The sequence below is a fragment of the Falco peregrinus genome, chromosome 4 (assembly GCF_023634155.1).
Source record: "Falco peregrinus isolate bFalPer1 chromosome 4, bFalPer1.pri, whole genome shotgun sequence".
NCBI classification, from domain to species: Eukaryota; Metazoa; Chordata; class Aves; order Falconiformes; family Falconidae; genus Falco; species Falco peregrinus.
The window spans coordinates 26,332,837-26,356,049 of NC_073724.1; the positions used below are offsets into that span (position 1 = coordinate 26,332,837).

Consider the following 23,213-nt stretch of genomic DNA (forward strand, 5'->3'; position numbering starts at 1 on the left):
TCAAAGCTGAGCACACTGATAGAAACCCCCAAAAAAATGACATTTCCCTGTTTTCATTTGCAATTGCCAATAAGCCCAAACACACTGCATCTGGGACTGAATAATGAATCCTTTAAGAGGCACTGAAGAGGGGCTGTATATTCTGGGCAATCCAGTGATTACTCTTTAATCAACTGCATTTCTGCTTTCACTTTTAGGTTGCTGCCTGAAGTGTTGAGTATGCTGCTGATCCAGCTACAAAATCTTTCAAACTCACTGGCCCTTGCCTTAAGGTTTTGTATTCAGTATTTTTTTTTTTTTTGAGAGTGGTAGAGAATCCATAGCTACAGTAAACTGGAAGATTAGGCAGAAACTCGATATGCATGGTTTATATATGCGCATGGTTGTATTCCATACTCAGCATCGCCCATAAATTGAAAGCCACATAGACAGCCTCCAGACACAGAAGGGAAAGAAGGATTTTCAAGTACATAATTTCATTTTTGCAAAAATATGAAATTACTGGCAGAAAATTATACTATTACCAAAATGTCATTGAGTTTAGTATTATTTTCCTACCCACAAGAGGTAGTTTTAAGAACAGATATCAAAGAAAAGCGATTGTCAAAAGAAAAGTGTTATTTAAAAAATCAAAAATATGCTTAAGTACTTTGGATTTGTGACATCTCCCCAGCACATAATGATTAGTTATGCATTATGTGGCAAGCAAAACAGTAAATGAAAACCCCATCTCAGTGTAGTTCATGACATGACTTCTACCAACCCTAGTGGAATTAGCATCTTTGTACCTCTTGTTTTAAGCACGATATATTTTTCAGGTGGTATTAATACCTTCAGCTGCACAGAAGCGCACTCAAAGCTTTTCAGAAGTAGAGAGACATGAGAGAAATGAAAACTAAAGCTGAACTAGATAAATTTTAGTATGTGAAGTACCAGTAGAGCTGAACAGGTTAGAAAAAATAAAACCTCAAGCACTTTCATAACTGGATGCAATGCTATGTTGCAAAAATTGTGTATTATACCTTCCACTTGTTTTATACTCGAAAGGTTATGGATCAGAGATACTACCAACATGGAGAGGACTGTTACCACGAATCTCAATGAGACCCTAGTAATTGAAGCCCCAAAACACATTTCCTGAGTAGTACATAAAATACACAGTTCACTGCTTTTTGAAACACTATTATTTATAGGAAAATCTGGTGATTAGGTGTCCCTGAAATCAGCGCATGGTTGACTGAAGGCTGACTCTTGATTTTTCCTTGCTGGGAGTGCCAGTGGTATGGATGATCCCTAAGTTTTAGGTACAGAGAACAGTATATAGAAGCAGCAAGATAAAGATACCAGAAAGTGTTGGTGGGGGGAGACTTCCATGAACCAGAACTGTAAGCACTTCCTCACAGGAAGCAACACACTTCTATATCCTGAAGAAATCACCTGCCATTAGAAAAATATTGCAAACCATGTGTTGCTATGTGGAGCTCTTCTCACAGCAAATACCCCTATGTGGGTCCTGTACGCAGACTAGCACTCTCTCTACACCCAAATGACAATCAGGAAATTACAATTAATGTCCAAAAAAATTATCCTACTAACATCCTTAGGAAAAAGACAAACATCCAGCAGTAAAACAATAGTACCTGGTGATGCTACACTGACAAAATACTTCAAGAAGGTTAACAGCATTCTTTAAAATTGGATCTGGATAAGGCATTTCAGCCTCACTAGGAAAGCTCACCAGAAAGGTGACTGGTGTCCTGACATGGTCTTTACATTTATCTGTTTTTAATTGGTGTTACCTAGATGATCAATAATACTGGTAATTATTTACATTTCTTGTATTAACAAAGTAATTATAGTGTGATACTGCCAAGCAACATTCTTGACCTTAACCCAGTACATTCATGCCAGAACACAATATTTCTGAAGTGTTAACATAATGCCTGAGGTAAAATACCTAAAATATTGTACTGGGTTTGCATAGCAAGGCTTTGGGGGGGGGGGGGGAGCTACAGGAGGGGCTTCTGTGAGAAGCTGCTAGAAGCTTCCCCCATGTCTGACAGAGCCCATGCCAGCCGGCTCCAAGACAGAGTCACCACTGCCAGCAACAGGGGCAGCTCCTCTGGGACAGCGTATTTAACAAGGCAACAAAACCCTGCACAACACCAGCAGCAGTCAGAAGAGAGGAGTAAGACTACGTGAGAGGAAAAACTCTGCAGACACCCAAGTTAGTGAAGAAGGGGGAGGAGGTGCTTCAGGTGCTGGAGCAGAGATTCTCCTACAGCCCATGGTGAAGTCCACGGTGAGGCAGGCTGTGCCCCTCACCCCACGGAGGTTAACGGTGGAGGACTCCACACCAGAGCAGGTGGATGCCTGAAGGACACTGGGACCCCATGGGCAGCCTGCACTGGAGCAGGCTCCTGGCAGGATCTGCGGACCTGTGGAGAGAGGAGCCCATGCTGGAGCAGGTTTGCTGGCCAGGCTCGTGACTCCATGGGGGACCCACACTGGAGCAGCCTGCTCCTGAGGGGCTAAATCCTGTGGAAGGGACCCACGCTGGAGCTGTTCGTGAAGAACTGCAGCCCCTGGGAAGGATTCACATTGCAGAAGTTCATGGAGAACTGCCTGCTGTGGGAGGGACCCTAGGCTGGAACAGGACAGGAATGTGAGGAGCCATCCCCCTGAGAAGGAGGGAGCAGCAGAGACAGCGTGTGATGGACTGACCACAGCCCCCATTCCCTGTCCCGCTGTGCCGCTGGCAGGGAGGAGGCAGAGAACACTGGGAGTGACGTTGTACCCTGGAAGAGGGGAGGGGTGGGGGGAAGGTGTTTTAAGATTTAGGTTTTATTTCACATTACCCTACTCTGATTTGATTGGTAATAAATTAAAATAATTTCCCTAAATTGGGTCTATTTTACCCATGACGGTAATTGGTGGGTGATCTCCCTGTCCTTATCTCCATCCATTAGCCCTTTGTTATATGTTCTCTCCCCTGTCTGGCTGAGCAGGGGAGTGATAGAGTGGTCGTGGTGGGCACATGGCATCCAGCCAGGGTCAACCCACCACAAATATAAAACTACTTAACAATGAATGTGTCAAAAATTCCAGTATACTGAGGTCATGTTTTGACAGTAAAACACTACAGAATTCTCCCTGTGCAGAACAAATCTGTAGCTACTAGCATAAAGTTAGTAGGCAATGTTTTAGTGGGCCACATGTTGCCTCCTGCTCCTACAGCTTTCAGGGAAGATAAGAAAAGAGTCTACCAGGAGTGAAAAAGCAGTGGTAGAGTATCTCCTGCAAAGCTTCACTTTCTACTCTAGTGAAGATGGAGCTCATGGCATGAATTAAAGCTGTTACCATTAATTTTTAACTTGTAGTGAACTCATTGACATTGAAGGAGCAAACAGAGCTGTAGGCCATTCTGGAAATTTTAAGCATCTTACTAACAAATAGCACTGAGCAAAAGAGCTGGACTTGTGCCATGTTCCAAAATTCCTTGATGTGTTATCTCTTTGGCAAAATCGTAGTTTGCCATATTTTGGTGAATTATGGCCAAAATACACCCAAAGCAGGTTTGAACGGCATTTTTCCTAACTATTTTCTAACAATTTGTTTTATTAAGGCTACTACCAGATGCCTACTACATTAAGGCTATTTCAACCGTGGTCCTTCAGACTTATATATAGGAATGATCATAAATGGACACAAGACCACAGGCTAAATTAAGTATCCAACACTTGAAGATTAAGTATTTTTGTAGAAAACACTTGTCAAAATTTTCCATTAGAAAATAAAATTTATTAAACTACTATTATATGAATATGAAATGAAATTCCATACGAAATATAAACATGCAAGTATGAAATGTCATAAAATGTGTTATGCATGTATGCATGCATGTGTGCGTACATACATGTATCCTGGCTTTATAGTACAAGAGGAATTACAGTCAACACACACACACTATTCCTGAACAAACTATGGAATGTTTAAGCAGGCTACTATCATAGTATGTTGTAGTTTTTGAAGTGGCAATATTTTTCTGTTAAGTGCACTATAAAAGGAAAATCTAAAATTTATGTTCCTGTCATAAAATCTGCTATGCGCAATAAAAAACCACTTGCAATTTCTTCTGTTAGCTCAGGGTGGGGTGGGGTGTGGAAGCTATTCTTTTTGCCATTTTCTATCCTGTTCTAGAATATACACAAAATTGTCTTTGGAATAAATTTTCCTTCCAGCAAGTGAATGTGATTGTTTCGGATAACATTCAGTAAACATTTCAAATGTGATTAAACCAATGGACTGCTTCATCTGCTTCACAGCCCACGCTGTCCCAAGTCCATTACAGCTTTTACCTTCGGCAGCACACTGAAGTCTATGACTACTACTGATGCTAGCAATTGCCAGTAGCACAGCTAGTGAGATATCCGTTTAAGTGGTGTATTTGTGTAAGAAGTATAAAACAAACTAATAATCAAAACGCAGAATTTTTTCTTTAGAAATGTTTAATGAAAACTTCCATAATGCAAAAGAAAGCAAGCTGCGCTCACCCTGAAGCAAGCAAATACTTGTTTTCCCACTGGTTTTTATCAAAGCAGTGCAAATTAATAAATATTCAAAGGAGAATGCCATTCAACAGCTCCTGATATGCAAAAACAAATACTCAGCACAAAAGAAAATTACTAGTTCATCCTATTCATGCATTTTCATTGACAGAAGAATGATTAACTGCCTTGTCTGGAAGTTAGATGGAGTGTTTCCACGATGCTGAGATAGTTGTTTGCAACATCTAAAGGATATTAATACAGCAAAACCACATCTGCTATGCTGTTTGTAGTGGTATAAACCCTAGAAAACATCCTTCTCTATTCAAAACATGTGCTAGTAGGAGAACGTATTTTCAAAAAGCTGAATTCTTTATGTTATTCTGTGAGACAAGAACATCTCACAGAATTAAGGTCTCTGGCACATCACATATTCCTTCTCATGGGAGCTAAAACTATAACTGACCCTCAAAAACTCAGTCAAGAAAAAAATCATATCCTGTAAATCCCAAAGTAATCAATAAATAGCTGATTTAGTATTACCTATAATATTAGATACAATATTACACGTGTGCATAAACCTGTACTATTATACATTTGGAATTATTTTTGACCTCTATTTTTTATATTCTTGCAACTCTCATAATTTTACATTCTTTAGATGCAAGTTTTAATATTCCACAAAATGCTTCAGAGGAAGAAAAGCAAAGGATTGTTTAATCTTAAACACATGTGAATCAGCGTAAGTCTACTGGCATCAGTGGTGACTTCCTAACAAATTTATGACTGAAGGGCTGTTCCAAAATCCTCTTCAACAAAATTCACACTCTTCATTTGAGAAATAATTGGTATTTATTCCAGGGTATATCATAACTAGACAACAAAAAATACTGAAGAGTCAGGTTCACATTTAGGTCTGGATACTGGCAGAATGGGAAACTGGAGCAACCCCAAAAACTTGCCAAAGGGGACAAATTGCTATATACCACCCAATCTTTTTTCTCTCTCATTTCAAGCTAAGAGCTTTCTAGATGATGGATGCTACTCTGCAACAAAAGGAAGGTAAAATAAGTGTTACCCAAATAGTAAATATCAAAACCCATTTTCATAGGACTTTGGTTGCATTGTAGAGCTGGAAATCTCTCACATTTCCCCATCTGGCTATTTCACTTGTGATGCCTTAGGTGACATGGTACTCCTTGATCTTTAGCACAGATGATACAGCAACAGAAATAACCAGAAATCCTTCAGCACATTCCTTCTAGTTACATGCGCTCACACACAGAGATAGAGAATTTAGTGCAGCTTGGAAATGCTGGGGCCCTTAAGCTACTGCAAGTATTCAGAGGAGATCTTAGGGTGGCTTAAAGAAATTATTGCATTCTTTTTCCTCCAAGTTGTCCTATCAATTCTTTCCCTACGGCCAAGTAAAGGGAATCATAAATACTACTTAAATCCATAATTATTGCCTCCACCTAGATAATCACATTGTAAGTTCTCAAGGAAGAACCCCAAGGCCTGCTTACTTATCAAAGAGGGCATTTAAAATAGAAGCAAGAAATGTCCCAGGAACTACAGCAGGTATGGAGGTGTGACCTCATCTGCCACACAGGACTCTGAATTTAAACTACCTGCACGATGCACTTTTGACAAACTAAAGCTCCTTTTGTTTATAAAGCTATCCCTATTGCATTGCAAGGCACACAATGTTAGCCTCTTGCTATCCTGCTCTCTGTTCCTCATGTGCGATCATTAAAAAAGCTTATAATAGGTTTTTGGGGTTTTTTTGAAAGAACAAACACAATTTCTCAGAGTTATATTCTGCACATTCGCAAAGACTACAAAGAGATCCCGACAACTGCAAAAAACCCCACTGCCCAACATTGAGAAGCTCCTTCTAATTTATGCCTGCTGTACTCTCTGTACACTGAACTCTGTAAGATCAATTGTGTATTTAAAAATCAAGATTGTAATCAGGCAATTAGAAGGGGAAATTAGCTGTGAAGTGTGGGAGGATGGAGGATAAGGAACAAATTATACCTGTGCTCTGAAGGTAATCTATTTTTGACCTCTGACAGAAACCTCTGTCACTGGCGCAGAAAACACCCAGATCAGGCTTCTTGGGCCCAGGAATAATTAAATGGGAACCAGCAGGGCTATTCTCCCATTTGGGAAGCAGAACCCTCACAAAGGCCCTCACCCAACCCCAAGGTCTGCTCTGAAAGGAGTGAGGATGTTTCCTGTCCTACTGGTGTCACCGGGGCCACCATGAGCATGATTCAGCCACTCCACCTTGGGGTACTAGGTTTCTGTTCTCCATTAGCAGAATGGGTTTAGGAATGTTCTTTGGCCCCATAGACCAGAAAAGAAATCCGCAAATAGCTCATAGCAAATCACTAGCAGAACAAATACAAGAAACCAGTTCCTCTCTCCTGCTGCACAGTGGTTCCTAAACACAGAGGGTGGCCTTCATCTGAACTGGTCTCTGTAGTGTCTCTTGGTAGTCAATAGAAATAGGCACCTCTAAAGCCATCTCATTTAAACTGTTTTAGATTAACTTTAGGATTAAGTGATCTGCGCTTTCTAGATGTGTTTATTTCATTCCAGGTATGAAAGGAACTTAAGAACGTAAGAAATTAAGACTACATCAACTAACAAGTAACTATTTAACGTAAGAAATTAAGACTACGTCAACTAACAAATAACTATTTCCAGTGTTCTGGAAATAGTTAAGTGTCAGCCCTTAAGACACTCAAGGGTTTGGCATCCCAACCCAGCCTGTTCAGTGAGGTACCACCTCTCATTCACAATGAGATGCAAAGTCTGAGTCTTTATCCCTTGCTAATAAAGCTAAATCCTAAGAAGGTGGCAAGTTTCCTCTTAACCTCTCGAGGACTTTCTAAGTCATGTCAGCTGGTGCTTTTTGCAAAGAGCCAGTAATGCTTCACCGCTTACCAGAGGCATGCCCACATGTATTTTATTCCTTGAGAAAGCATTACTTAACAAAACCATACCACAATAAACACTGGTAATCTCAAATATTTTCTTCTATGCATTTACATCCTTTAAGAATTATATCCTTTAAAGTCTTTTTAAAGACCTGAGACAAAACCAATCATTAACCACAGCCACATATTCTTGCCTCACCGGTTTTTAGTAACTGTACTGTGGTAAAACTTCATTGCTTCAAGCTAAGAAATTAGAAGCAGCAACGGGCTATATTGTATCAGCAATATAATTTACAGCTTAGAAACTGAAGTGGTAAATAGCACTAGTCTTTTTAAACTCTACTGATCACCAGAGAGATGCTCTGGGAGATGAAATAAGTGAGGAAATCAGGTAACACCAGTTTCTAATAAGCTAGTGAAGTGATAAGAAAAATTTATCTAATTTACCTGTGCTTCACTTGCCACTAACCAGAAAACTGCGCAACAGCCAGCAGATCCAGTATTAATTTTAAGCTCACTCTGCCAAGTGAAAGCGTTGTCTTTCTGAGCTGTCACTATACAGTGTCTTCGTTACTTAGAGTCCCAGTTCTTTCCAGCCCTGAGACGTGGCTGGTCTTTGGTTTGTACAGATCTTCTCCTGTGCTCAAGGAGACCCTGATCCTGGGAAAGGCCTTGCTGAGTAGCCTCTTGAAATGAATGGGAAATGCTTTTTCACTTCCCAACTATGGCTGTGTTCTACCAAACACACACACACCTATGCACACAGCCATGTACACACAAAAAGGCTCCATTGGCCATAGGTGGCTGGACTACTTACTAGTCTGGCTGGACTACTTGGTAATGTACTTGACATTCTGAAATAATTGTCCTGCATATAGTCTTCAGAAAATCCCAAAAGGGAGTAGGAAAAAACAACTAAAATGATCAATTGCTTCTAAATGACTGTATCAATACCCCAGAGAGGCCTCTCAAGTAAAAGGTTCTCAATGTCACTCACAAAATAGCTTAGTAGCTTTTAAGATAGCATGGAAAGAAAAAACAATAGCTTAATTGCATCCCTTTGATATGTTTCTCATTGACAACATATAACGTCTCACAGTTTATCTCAAAAAACTAGACTAAATTGTACGTTTCCTGTCAGCTGGCAAGCAGGTCAGTGTTGCTGCAGTAACAGAGTAGCACTCGTGGAAGAATTACTGGCATGCATCTGCACAACCTCCAGCCTCAAGCTTCTTTTTCCAGGAGCTTGTTAAATATCTACTCTAAAACTTGACTGAATGTCAGCTTATCTTTTTCTCAGACAATTGCTCAGCTTGAAATACTGTACTGGGAAAATCACATTAGAAATTCTATACCTGCGGACTACACATGCTTCTGATCCTCCTAAATGTAAAATGCATTTTGTGGGCTTTTGTGGATAGAGAAATTGCATATACGGTAACTATAGCGACCAGACCATTACTCTGAGCATACTGGTGCCAGAAAGTACATCCTTTGAAAAAACATCATCTCCCAGCCATCATACTTACATGTCACCGCTTTAGGTTATGTAACTTTATCAGTTACAAATTAATAAATGGGATTTGAAAGACTTCACACATGACATGAAGCAGGCTTTAGGGAGTGACTATATTTTTTTCATTCTTCTCATGTAAACATGTATGTCAGCCTTCATCTGTTATTTTTAAAACAGCATTATAATGTTCCAGATGTTGTTAATAGTATGCAGATGCTGATGCCCACTTTGCCTTTCTTAATAGTTTTATGATAAATAATGAGACAACAATAAGCCCTTGTTTGAAAACACAAGACGAAAAATAGTCTTCTCTAAGAAAGTTCCCCTTTTTCTGAAGTTTTCAGTACTGAAAAGATAATTCATCACAGCAACAGAGCAAACCTCAACTCCTCCCTTACGACTGCTAAATGCATTATAAAACACTTCCTAAATTACTTGTAAAGGCAAGCCTACACATACGCATCAGCTCCAGCTCCCAAGAAGCCACCCGGCCGTATACCCACCGCTGGATCCTGCCCTACATCTTCTGGCTGAAACATTGCTGCGGAGACAGGGACTGCGCTGACTCTCGGAAAGCACTTGCAGCCCAGCTGGGACAGACGGTAGCAGCCACCACTGTCCCAGTAATCCTGTGGCAGCACTGACTGCGTCTGCAACTGCGAGACAGTCACGGCTGAAACACAACAGGAAAATCTCCCCTACAATTGCAGGAAAACCCGCTCCACCTAACCGCCTCCGCCAGGATCTGCGCTCCCAAACCCAGCCCTTCGCGCTGCACCCACAGCAAAATACCTCCCCTCCCTCCCAAGGGCCAGCCTCGGTGGGGTGAGAAGGCAGGAAGAAAGGGTTCCTCCCACAGAGCATCCCAGGGACCCACCGGACAGCTGCGGTGGGACAGCCCTGCCTTGCAGCCCAGGTGACAGCAAGCTCGGCCCTGGGGGACATTAACCCAGTGCTGGGTGAGTGCTGGCAGCACCCATGCCTGTATCGTCAGGCTGACCCAGACTGGCCAAACCTGCCACATGCAAAAGGAACGTTTCCAAAATTGCTGTTCTCCAGAATGGCAGAAGTCTGCACAACAGACTCACGGTGAATAACCAGTTCGCTTCTTTTAATGTTTTCTCCAAATATTACTCAAGAACTTAACAACACAGAGTTCAGCAAGAGCTTGCCAAAAATGGGGACAGTCTGAAAGAGCATAGTGCCTGAGGGAAAGACTTCTTCCCACCAACACCATGGAGACCCCACTTTCTGAAATTCAGCAGATGAAACACAATATGATAGCAGTTGCTTAATTGTTTTTTGTTTTGTTTTGGTGCTTTTTAACTAAACTTGTGTGTAAGCAGTAAACTGCAACAGAAAACTACAAATGTTTCAGCAAAGTGCCCAGGAGGAATCCTGACTGAAGTCACACCAGACATTTGGTCTCCAACAAAGGTGTTAAAAATTCATGCAAAGTGGAAACAGCAGGAAAGAATTGTTTCCTCGTGTTCGGTTTTCATGTTGCCATGCCCTCTTTCATACAAGGGTAATACAACAATGTGAAATGAAACATACTTCAGACATTTGAGCATAAGGTTGCAAATCCACACTGTCTTTGGTCTTTGTTCTGTGGATGAGCCTGCACTTTGTTCTCATCAAAACAATAAACAACTGTTGTGACTATTTAGTTTCCTATTTGTTTCATTTCCTTGAAACAACAGACCAGAGCCCTCACAAATGCACACTCTTCATAAGGTTTTTAAAGGTTTCTGCTGGCAATGTCTGTTAGCTTGTGTGTGGAATGACAGCTTGTAACGGGTGAAACGAGCATGCAGAAAGCAAGACAGATGTGCGCAGGGACTGCAATTTTTGGAACTCTTTTCCATGCCATAGATAATCTATAGTCAAGTCATAAGCAGCCCAGCAGGGGCCATAGCACAAGTCCTAGCCGGAAGGATTTTACATTCCTCAGCCCATACCCTGTCCTTGATCTTTCATTAAACAGCATCATGCTGTTTCTTTGGGCTGTCCCTCCAGCCATGCCAGCTCGCACTCATTCAGACACATTTGGGATCAGCCTGTCCAAAGACCAGTATTATGAGCAGGTGCTGCCCTGCTGCTCTGTTGGTCCACATTATAGTTAGCCTGAGTTTTTATGCCCGTTGCTTGCAAACAGCCACAGCTTGAAACAGTTTCAATAAACAAACAGTTTAACTTTAAATCTCCTTAATCAATCACAAAAGTGATTCAAAACAATTTCAATAATCTTAATTTTACTGGTGTACCTGCCTTGATTTTTGCATGTGTGCTGCTTTGGTTTGAGGGTAATATTGCACATGTTTTAACAGACAACACTGGAAGAAGTTTTCAAAACTTATCTTATGTCTATACAATGGTATGTCTGTGAAGGCTTCAGTGCGATTTTCACTGCACATATACAAGCATGCACATCTATGCAAGTAAATAATTCTGGGTTCAAACCACTCCACCAGCAGCACTGAAAACCTTCTCCTTGTAGCACTGGCTATGCTAGCTTGTTCCCATTACCATTCAAGAACCTTAGCTTAAGATAAAGAATGCATCTGACAAATAATCACATCCTCTACCATGCTAATCTGCCTTCTTCCACTTTCTGAATTTACGTGTCAAGTATAAAATAGATGACTTCTAGCCTTCCTCCTCTGCAATACCCATTGAAATTCATAAAAGCCCCACTAGACAAGTCTTTGGACAGGGAGTTAGATTCTCATGTAGCGGAAGAACTGAGATATACAACTGAATATGATCAAATTATCACAGTTTAACAAGATACCATCTTCAGAGCTCAGAGCCAGCACAGCTGTGCATTTGCATACTTGTGGTACCCAGTAAGAGCTTTGGTGAATCTTACTAAGAAAACACAAGATGTGTCGACCACCAATGGCCCTTTTCCATTGAAAGTTATCACCTTCATCACAGAATCGGCAGATTCTATGCTGAACCACAGCTTATGAGTTTCTTTGCAAGGTACAAACGAAAAAATGACTGCTTAAGGTGTATACGGTTGCAGTAAGTTACAGAATGGGAAAGAAATGGATAGCTGGTGACAGTAATATCTTAAATATGTCCAAAAGATTCACTAGATTTCAACTGGCAATGTCCCTAGGTCAATCAGGTTGTGAAGAAATTCAGCCTAAGACTCTGAGCTAATGCATTACTAGTGAGGTAAGTCAATATATCAAAATTTAACATAGCTTAAGGCTCAGATACTTAATGAATAAGCCTCTGTTGGAGCACTGTAAAATTATTATTTCCTCATTTGTGAGCTCTGAATTATGTATTTCTAATGATAGACTCTCCAGAATGTATCTATTTGCTGCACAGCCTTCTGTTTCTGCAGAATTCAGGATCAGCTCTGCACAGGAAAAATTTGGCCAGTGCAATCCTGTTGTTTAAGGGAGTGCCAAATAGTGTGCTTCATATTGTGCACACCTCATAGCTGTGCCGTGTAGCAACCCAGTATCATTCTGGTTACAATGCTTCTTGCAATCAAGAAACAGAGTGCCTTAGGAACTGGAACAGATCACCAACAGGACAGAAATAAGCAGATGCCCAATGAGCTTACAACAAATCCTATTTCCACAAAACATGCAAAGCCCTAGTAAAAAGGTAATACCAGGACGGACTGGGAGAAGCATCTTGGAAGGGGCACAAAACCGTACTCCAGTGTCACTACTGGAATTCACTGACATACAAGCGCCCAGTACAGCTTTTTGTTGGGCTTAGTTATCTGACTGTCAGGTCAGGCATAAATACCTTGGTGAAAACAGCTGGACTTGAAAATTGGTCCAGGTGTTTTTAAGAAAGCTAGAAAGTAAGATTTACACTTGTTGGTTTGGAAATCCTAATACACAGTTTCCAAAACCTTGTTTTTACTGCTTTGCCATCTGCCTACAAAAAAGAATTCTCTATGCTACTCATTCCATGTGCAGAACAGAAATACAATTTTTGTTTTAAAGCTCATTACTTGTGGAATTTTATTTTATCATATTTTGATGGACAGGGGACCTACATTTTTAGATTGATAGGCGCTGCTGCCAGGCATATATTCCAAACAATCAGTCTGCTGTCTATGGAAAGCAGATGCCATAATGTAGTGTAATGAGAACATAGTGAAGCTGTAATATTAACAATTAGAACAAATATGCAAGGATGTCTGCAGTTTGTAACTTTCTCACAGGCAAGAACACCTTTATAAATTATTTATAGAATAAATGACTTATTCTATACAGCTAATAGGATTTTACAATAAAGAAAAATAACAGTGGACTGATTAAAAATAGTGTCTCTGCATTCTTTCTTCTCTTGCCATACTGTCAGTCACCACAGAGGGGCTGATCCAAAAGGCATTTGTGACATGAACAGGGCCAGAGTTAGCACAGGCTCATCATTGTTCTGAACAGCAGGTCAGGGATGCAGGGCTCTCCTGTTCTGGGCCAGCACCTTCAGTACATTACTGATTACTCACATCCTCTGCCCACCCCAAATAAAAGAAGTGGAGAAAGTATAGATGCTCCAGTCTTTCAGTCAGTGTCTGCACCTTGTGATTCTCTTTGCAAATCAAGGACAAAGACAGAAGAAAAAGGCAGTCCAGCTTTTTGAAAAAACTTGGGAAAGTCATGTCAGCAAGAGCAACTCGTGTTACACAGTATGAACAGCTTCTTAATATGAAACTGTTTCATATGAGTGCTGAGTACCAATTCTCCTTCAAATGGTTCTTTCATATGAATTGCCCTTCGAGTTATAAAACATCTCTGTTGCTTCATTGATGGAAGTCTTAAGACAACGATGGGTGAGAGTGCCAGTATGTCGTTCTTGCCTCTAATGCTTCATCTGCTTTTTACAATGGTATTTAATATCATTTGAATTTGGCCTAATAAGCCACACTATAAATGACACACATTTAATGCTCTCTGCAGAAAGGCACGCTGTAATTTCAACAGCAGTATGTGATCCCAAAACATTTTATGCCTTGCTGGAGGAGCAAAGTGTAGTACTTGATTCATATCAGATGAATAGATTATGAATTGCACCATCAAATACCAGATTTCCCTTATTCAAACAAAATAGTGTCTTTCTAAACTTCTGAGGAAGCCACAAACAAAAAAATCCCCTTCCTTACAATATACAGCAGCTACTTGCAATCTTGGGGGGTGGGCGAGGCAGGGAGAGGGATAAATAAAAGCTAGTGCCATTCCATTTCAGGGCTACACAGGACTTGCTTTTAACAATTCCCTGTGATCAATGAAGCCATTTGTTCAGTGTTGCATTTTAGGTTTTCAATAGAGAAAGAGAACATTAATTACTCTGTTCCCAATTGTTAGATTAACGATACAGCACTGAATTCTAATCTGTCCCCTTGAAGGACATTGAGGGAAGGATCAGGGCAGGAGTATGAAAACATCAGTAGGACCAAATTATTAAAATAAGGTGTGAAGAATACCATTTGTGCAAGTAAATGCTTAAAAACCGGGGGGGGGGGGGGGGGGAGACAAAAACTACCCCAGCCAAATTCACAGGACATTGTTCCTTTTTATGTCTTCTCCTATAGCATAGCCTAAAGAATTGTTTAACCATTCAAACTTAACACATGGAAAAGCTTTTGTACTGAAAAGATAAGAAAATTGTTTTCTTTTGCTTTGTTGTAAACTGCTTTTTAGTGATATGATGCCAAAACAAACTTGATCTGAAACTTACTAAACTTGAAGCCTGAAGTTTCTAAATACATCTGAAGTCAAAGGCTCTGCTACAATATTTGGAAAAGCAATTATTCCTAAATGGTGCAGAGGACAATGATATGTCAAATCTCAGAAGCCTTGAAACTTCAGGTAGTTTAGAGATCAGTCTTGGATTTGAGGCTGCTGTCTGTATCTAAATTCCCTGGTGCTTTATACTAAAAAAAAAATAAAATACTTTTTTAGCATAACAGCAGAGTAGTCTCTTCAGTGGAGGTGCTTTACAAAGAGGATGTCTGATTATGCTTTACCTCTACATGATCTGATTCAGAAAACTGGGATGTGAATATCATGTTAATAAACGTGATAAATGCTGCCTGAATCTGTTTAAGTTTTTATAGAGTGTCCGGAATGAACTGTATTAGGCAACCAATTTACGTGTATATTCCTCAGCACTGAAACATAACCCTTAGTCTCACAGGAAGATTATGTGGTATTTATGAGTAGTATTATGTATCTACACTTCCAGTAACTAAAAGTGTGGTTTAGCCTCATACCGAGCTCTCAGTTTTGCTGAAGGCAACAGTGATGCTTTAGTGCTAAAAATTAAAAGATGAGTTTCCCAAAGAGCTCTGCAAGTACAAGCTCAATGCTCCATAAGGAACAATTAGTATTTCCAAGTCCAAGTGTCTTAGTAAGTAACAAATTGTCTTTATTCTTTGCTTTTAAACAACATCCATGCTGAAAACGATGCAAGTTTTGAGTCACAGAAAGAACCAGAATTAGGTCAAGGTTTCTTTTAAAAGTTACATTTCACTCAAAATTCCTGAAAAATTGAAGAAAAGTATAAAGACTGATAGATATGGAGCATCCTCATTAAACTTGATATTAAGACATAATGTGCTCTCTTTAGCGACTCAGACACTATATGTTCACAGGCAAGTCCAACTACACTTCTTTTTGCCATACATACTTCCTACAGGTTATGCTTTGTCCTACAGAAATTACTGTATTCCCAAGCAACTACATAATAACTGGAAAGGACATAGCTCGCTCTATTACCGAACTATTACTTTTATTACAAACTTAGGACTGTGTACTGGAATCTTTTATTTGCACTTTAATAAAATGTTGTTTCAAATGACTCGCACAATTCTGTGATAAATTTCTGTCTTTCTCTCATTCTCATGTACTTATGTGAATTGAAGCTGAAACTTCAGTTCTCTTTCCAACTAAAGCCATAGTTCAACAGATTCTTATAAAGGGAGTGTCTTCTTACTGCAGGCAGTAGTGGCAATTGCTCTGCAGACACTAAGAAAACGTCAGACACAGGAATTTCCTGGGAATGCTAAATAAAGTTAAGTACATAGGCAAATACTTAGAGGATTAGAGCCAAAGCAAGTGTGTGCTAATGAAATGATCCTTAGTCCTAGGGTATAGCTATGGTATTCCAGGGCTACTCCTATATTCATTTTACCAGTGTATTTTAAAATGAATGAGGGGGACTATTAGCAAATTGAAATTAATAGCCTTGAAATACATTAGTAAAAGAAAGCTGCGACTTTTAATAAAGAACATTAACTCTTGCAAAACAAAGCATCAGGGAACAGAAATCCTTACTTAACAGCATAGGGCCTGTTGAGTGACTTACGTGCATTCTACATTTGTGAAACACAGCAGGATCGAGACCCTCAATGTGTATAGAAACATACACACCCTTATGTAACTCTCCTAAGAGTTTATGAAGTGAAGAGATATAATTATTTACAAATGCAAGTGTGCAAAAGAGGAGGATTATGGATATTCAACGTTTGTGGTGGAAAGCAATTTGCTTAAAACATAGAAATTATATACTTAATCTGCAGTTAGTTCAAAGACTGGTTCATGTAACCTCACATAAGATTAATTTAAACACAGACCTCCAGAGACTGCTAAAGAAAACATCTCCACAAAGGCTGGCCTTGCTGATTATGCTTGATTTATGTTTTTCTGATTCTCCAAAGAAGTATAAATCACTGTAACACATTACATATTATTTTTCATTTGCAGTAATGACCTGTTCATCTGATTTTTCCTCCATTCAAAAACAAAAAAAGAGAGAATTCATAAACCAATATGGGTTGCAAAGAACTTTCTTTCAAAGTTCAAGTTTTAATTAATGAGGTCATAATAGCTAGGAGCACTTGTTAAACATATAGCTCTAATTAATCCTATCAATCACTCTCCCTCTTTAAGTACTCATGAGTTGCAAGAAATTAAATGAGCAGCAATCTTGGGTAACAGAGCAACCATTTTTTTTTTGATTTATTATTAAATCTCTATCTGATAACTTTCCTCTTGTGTCATACTCTTTGTTCTCTTGTCAGTGAGACACTTCTTCAGAGTGGTGCACCTGCATCTAGACAGCAAAAGCACAGCTCATTGCCAAATTACAGATGAAGGACTCATGCAAGTATTTTCTCCCATCAGCCTGAAGGAAGAGCCTGTCACTGAAGCTGTAGGCTCTCCAGGGCTTCTGCAGTTCTCGGTTTCACTCTCACTGTAGTCTGTGTAAAGCAGCTTCCCCCCAAAAGTAATGCTGACCAAGAGACATGGAAAGAAATACAATACAGTTTACTTTTTGCTTTTCTTCAAAAGAATCTCCTGCTACTGTAACCTATCATAAATTACAACTAAAAGCACACCTCCCAGCTCAAAAGCGGTGGGAAACAGTGCATTTATTCTCAAGCAAGAGAAAAGGAAAAAGCTTAAATAACAAAGTTTAGCAGGTAAACCTAAGAACAAAGGCTCCAGTAGTGACTCAAGAAAAAAGTCAGCTGATTATTTAAGCAGTAACAATATCTTTAGGGAGGAATTGTTATGAAACTTCCAGATCTAGGCCATGAAATTTTCCAGCCTGAAAGGAATGTCCTCTAACTGGTAGGTGTATTAAACCTCAAGTTTCTGTCAATGAAGAAGCTATCACACAGTCAAATATGTTCCAAAATCTAAAGATCATACAGGACTGATATTAACATGCCACAGAGACCAGCTGAGAATAATACATATTGCAGCTATTAATTTTAATCTACATGAATCTTAGATTTTCAATACAGACATATGTATATATTTTTTTAGGAAACATTAACCAAACGTTCCTCTTCACCATTGCTGTGGAAAGGCTATATCCCATAGAAGATGTGTGAATTAAGAGAAAACTGAGGAAAAAACCATTTACAGACTGAACCTCTGCCAGGAATGCCCACTCGACTGCTGGCAACAGGCAGCTGGACAGCCATCCGTGTGCCCATCTCCCATCAGTTATTCCTCTGAGAACCCTTATATGCTTAGGGTCTTCATAACATTCCATGCAATGAGATCCACTGTTAATTTTAAGCTTTGGACCTGCTGATCAATAATTGCATAAAAAAAGCAGTTGTAATGCCTAGTACTGCTTTACATAGTGAAGCTGTATGGCACTTTAATATTAATTGCAAATTTAATTTTCCATTGCAGGCAACATTTATTTGCCACAGCTCTCACTAATTACTCTACTTGGCTCTCTTTAAATCAAATGGACAAAGCAGAAGCCCCTTGAAAAAGTGAAGTTACTGGGCTGCAATAGGTTGGGTTATTCTTTAGCCACATTTGTTGACTTAGCTCAGTTTTCAGTTGCCAATAGAGACAGCTGCTATGCTCTGCAATTTTCCTCTCCACTTGTCAGTCCTGTATGTATTATCAGCTCAGGAATGCAATAACTTCTCTTTTCTTCTCTTTTTCTTTCCTACCTTCTCCATCTAATTAATGCCAACCAGAATAAACGTGTCTTTGTGAACTAGTCAGACATAGTAATGGCTGCTCCAGGTGGTAGCTCGTGCCCATCCATATTTCATCAAGCAACCAAACAGGTTCAACAACAATCCGACATCCAAGCATGACTTGGAAAAAAGAAAAAAAAGACACAAAAGACAGGCCAAACAACGCACCTTTGGATTGCTCTGCACTAACTTCTATGAATCTGTTGTAAATTTAAGATCATGATGATTTTTGTGCAACAGAGAGAAAAATTCAGTTTCTTCTGTAACGAACAAGAAGAATCTACCCAAAAGCTTGAATGAGGGCCACAGTGCATTTATTAATCAGGAGCCAGCCTACAGGAACTTCTTTCCTGGGAAACCAATCTTGCTGGCAGCTAACTGCCCCTGACAGGGGACTCACTGTATCAGGTTAAAATCACAGACTCATAAGGTGGACATAAGGAAGTAAATGGCACATTTTCTCACCACCTTTGTTTTCTGCTGGATCAACCTATTACTGTCTTCTGCTTGCATTCGTCCTAGCCGAGAAAATTCCCTAGCAGAACATAAACATTCTTCATCTCCTTTCCAGCCACAAGAAAGGAAGAGGTATTGTATTACCTGAGGTGCTGGAGAAAAGAAGTAGCTAAAGTATCCCAGAAAGAACACTTTGCTGCTACTGGAAGTTAGAGTAAATATAGTTGTTATATCCTGTGAGACTGACATGTCAAGGGCTCTACTCCTGCACCCTGTTTTGCAGTGTTTCCTACTCCTTCCACGTTCCTCATCAGCACAGACATCCACACCCACAATAGTGCCTGAGCCATCATCTGCCATGGAGACACACCTGGAATATAAAACAATGCTTGGATTCGTTCATTCCATTAGATTTCTTGCAGCTTCTTTTCCCATCTTCAGTTAGGAAAAGACAACTTCAATTGTCTCTAGTGAAACAGACAGGATGAGCTGGATAGCGTGGGGCTGATGGTATTGTCAAGAAACTGGTCAGAGAAAGAGCAAATGAAGCAAGAGGGCAGGGCAGGTGATACATGTTGCTTTCTAGGTTTCCTGTGTCAAAGGACTGACAGGTAAGTTCCTCTAGACATGACTGAAGAGCAAACCTTTAATTTTATCGACTGAAAAGCTAGACAAAATTTTAACCAGCTGTTTAGGTTCTGTATAGAAAATAGAGTGAAACAGGCACCCCAGGACAGGACAAATCTTCCTCTGGCTATAGATGTCCAAAACAGATAGCATGAGTGTCCCTCTATAGGTAACCATCTCTTCCACCGTTAACTTAGAGAAAGCCAGTACAGCCAGGATGTTCTGGGTTCCTGACCTTCAGACGGCTAAACCAGTCTTCTCTGGGAGAGAGGGGAGCGTCCAGCTGCAGTGAACAGGCAGCTGATAACCCAGTTTATATCACTTCCTTCAAAGCTTGCTCAGGTTTCCGGATTGCCGTGGGGAATAGATGACCCAGTGGTGCTTCACAACTTTCACAAAGGCTGGACCTACTTAAGCCAAGGAGAAATGGGCAGAGCTTGTTCCACTGCATGTTTCCCCTTTCCACTAACTTTGCAAATGAACCGGAAGACTTCCAGGTGCAGTAGTGAGGGGAGATTCCAACTTCATGACATAAAAACACTCACACAAGCCAGGCCAAGAAATTAAGATCATATTCAGTAGCTTACTTGAGCCCAATTTTGAACAGTATCTAAAATACTGATTAAAGCTAATGGCAGCTCTCATTTCCAGCTCGTAAGAACCAAGCCTTGAAAAACCTCTCTTAGAAGCGCTTCTACATTTTTGCTTGTCTTGCAACCCAATCAGCAACACGGCATATGTGAAAGGGCTATCTATGGACACCTCATCTGTTAAAATACTCCTATTATGATATTTGCTGGTCTGCTTTCCTTCCCTAAACTATGGACACCTCTAGAAAATAAGGACTAGTTTAAATCCCTGGCAAGAAGCATGGCAGTTCTCCTGTCCAAAAGATATAAGCAAGATACAAAAGATGAAGTGGTAACAGCAGAGCCTGGCAGAGCTTTCAGCTCATCTTTGAGGTGCTTGTCATTCAGCCATGAAACAACAAGGTTCCTAAAGCAGGGAGAAGACCAGATTCTGATGCGTTATTCTGAGAAACACTCTGTGTTAGACCCCAATTTTGCCATCCTAAATGTGTAGAATACCCTGCAGCTGTTCTGCAGCCCATTTCTCAGGCAGTAATACCAAATGAAAAATCAATAAAAAAAGAAAGAAAAAAAGAAGTTAATATGGGGGAAATATAACTGATAGGACTCATTTTTCCTATCTGTATTCCTCAATTTAACTATATACTGTATTCTGAATGATCTTCTTTCTTGTCAACTTAGGTCTTCCACTTGACAAGATATTTTTCCTCCTTTCTTTCAGAGGAAATGAATCTAAAAAACAGAGGAAAGTAACATATGGCATGGTGCTTTGTCTGTGAAAAATATATGGTCTTCAAGGACTCCATGCATTTCAGCTAACCTGAAGTAAATCTAATGGACTAAAACCGTAAGCAATATGTTTTAGATCATAGAATTGTTTAGGTTGGAAAAGACCTTTGAGATCATCAAGTCCAACTGTTAACCTAAAGTCCACCACTAAACCATGTCCCTAAGTGCTACATTTACATGTTTTTTAAACATCTCCAGGGATGGTGACTCCACCACTTCCCTGGGCAGCCTGTTCCAATGCTTGACCACCCTTTCAGTGAAGGAATTTTTCCTAATATCCAATCTAAACCTCCTCTGGCATAACTTGAAGCTGTTTCATCTTGCCCTATCGCTTGTTAATTGGGAGAAGAGACCTACCCCCACCTGCCTACAACCTCCTTCAAAGTAGCTGTAGAGCTATAAGGTTTCCCCTGAGCCTCCTTTTCTCCAGGCTAAACAACCTCAGTTCCCTCAGCTGCTCCTCAGAAGACTTGTGCTCTAGACCCTTCACGAGCTTCACTACCCTTCTCTGGACATGCTCCAGCACTTTTACGTCCCTCTTGCAGTGAGGGGCCAACACTGGACACAGTATTTGAAGTGTGACCTCAGCAGCGCTGAGTACAGGAGGATGATCAGTTCCCTACTCCTGCTGGCCACACTGTTTCTGGTACAAGCCAGGATGCTGTTGGCCTTCTTGGCCACCTAGGCACACTGCTGGCTCATGTTCAGCTGGCTCTTGACGAGCACCGCAGGTACCATCATCTTTCCAGCCACTCTTCCCCAAGCCCATAGTGTTGTGTGGGGTTGTTGTGACCCAAGTGCAGGACCCAGCACTGAGCCTTGTTGAACCTCATACAATTGGCCTCAGCCCATCGGTCCAGCCTGTGCAGATCCCTCTGCAGAGCCTGCCTGCCCTCAAGCAGATCAGCACTCCTGCTCAACCTGGTGTCACCTGCAAATTTACTGAGGTGCACTCAATCCCCTCATCCAGATCATTGATGAAGATATTAAAGAGAACTGGCCCCTGTACTGAGCCCTGGGGAACACCACTTGTGATCAGCTGCCAGCTGGATGTAACGCCATTCACCACCACTCTTCGGGCTCAGCCATCCAGCCAGTTTTTTACCCAGCGAAGAGTACACCCATCCAAGCCATGAGCAGTGTTTCCAGGAAAATACTGTGGGAGATGGTGTCAAAGGCTTTACTGAAGTCTAGGTAGACAATATCCACAGCTTTTCTCTCATCCACTAATCCAGTCACCCTTGTCATAGAAAAAGATCAGGTTAGTCAAGTAGTTTCTGCCTTTCATAAATCCATGCTGACTGGGTCTGATCTCCCAGTTGTCCTGTACGTGCCGTGTGATAGCACACAAGATGATCTGCTCCATTACCTTCCCTGGCATTGAGGTCAGACTGACATTACCCTCTCCATTGAAGGAGCTGAGCGTACTAGCCACTTAATGAGAAATTCTCTGGAAAAGATCAGAAACGAACACGTTTCCCTCCCATTAGCATGGATCAGATGTGCAAGAAAGCCTGAGAGATGAAGTATTTTAGCAGCCATGCATGAATTCAAAAGGCAGCAGCACAGCCATCACTTCCTTAAATGTTTAATGCTGAAAGAAGATTTAATGCCATCCTCAACAAATCTTCATTTATTTTAGTTAACCAGAAAACAAATGTATTTTCTCCACATTGTTTTTTAAAGTCATTTGGTAGCAATTGGTTAAAAAAAATAAACAAAGTACAAAATAAACAAGCAAGCAATAGAGATATTAATTATCGACATGTCATAATTAACACCAGGGGAGATGGAGGAAGGTATTTTTTTCTCCATATTACAGACATATTCTGTCACCAATGCAAAGCTCCTTTGACACAAGAAACCTGCTTTAAAACCAGCAGACACTGCATATGGGAATACAGATTAAAAAGTCCATGAAGTGGTTCACCAGGAGCCTTGCTATCACTAGTAAGGTTATTATTCAGGATAAACCCTGCCTCATTTACAAGCTACCTTCCCCTCAGTGCTGACTCTTAATTTCACAATCTTGTTTTCTCTTTAGAGTAGTGATAGTAGGGTAGCTCTCTCGTGAGGAACTCGAAATAATGATTATGTGACTGGCTCGGTCTGCTGAAGGAAGCTTTGTTCTCTCTCTTTTCTCCCTCTTGGGGACAGCCAAGTTTTCCCCTCTCTTCCCCTCCATCTTTTTGAAATACAGCAGCTCAAACATCAGCCATACATACATAAATCCTTCTCTTCATTCCC

At 40.5% G+C, this 23,213-nt stretch overlaps 1 protein-coding gene across 2 annotated transcripts in view; it reads right to left on the reverse strand.

Moving 5' to 3' along the window:
* The window catches only part of MID1 (midline 1), a 166,590-nt gene that overhangs the window by 120,255 nt on the left and 23,122 nt on the right, over positions 1 to 23,213 (reverse strand). The window contains exon 1 of one of the 2 annotated variants that reach the window (XM_005229445.4): positions 9,515 to 9,637. The exons of the other annotated variant lie outside the window; for it this stretch is intronic. The gene's annotated coding sequence lies outside the window, so the exon portion shown is untranslated. Of the gene's footprint in view, positions 1 to 9,514; positions 9,638 to 23,213 lie in introns of those variants that run through there. 2 annotated transcript variants of the gene reach the window in all.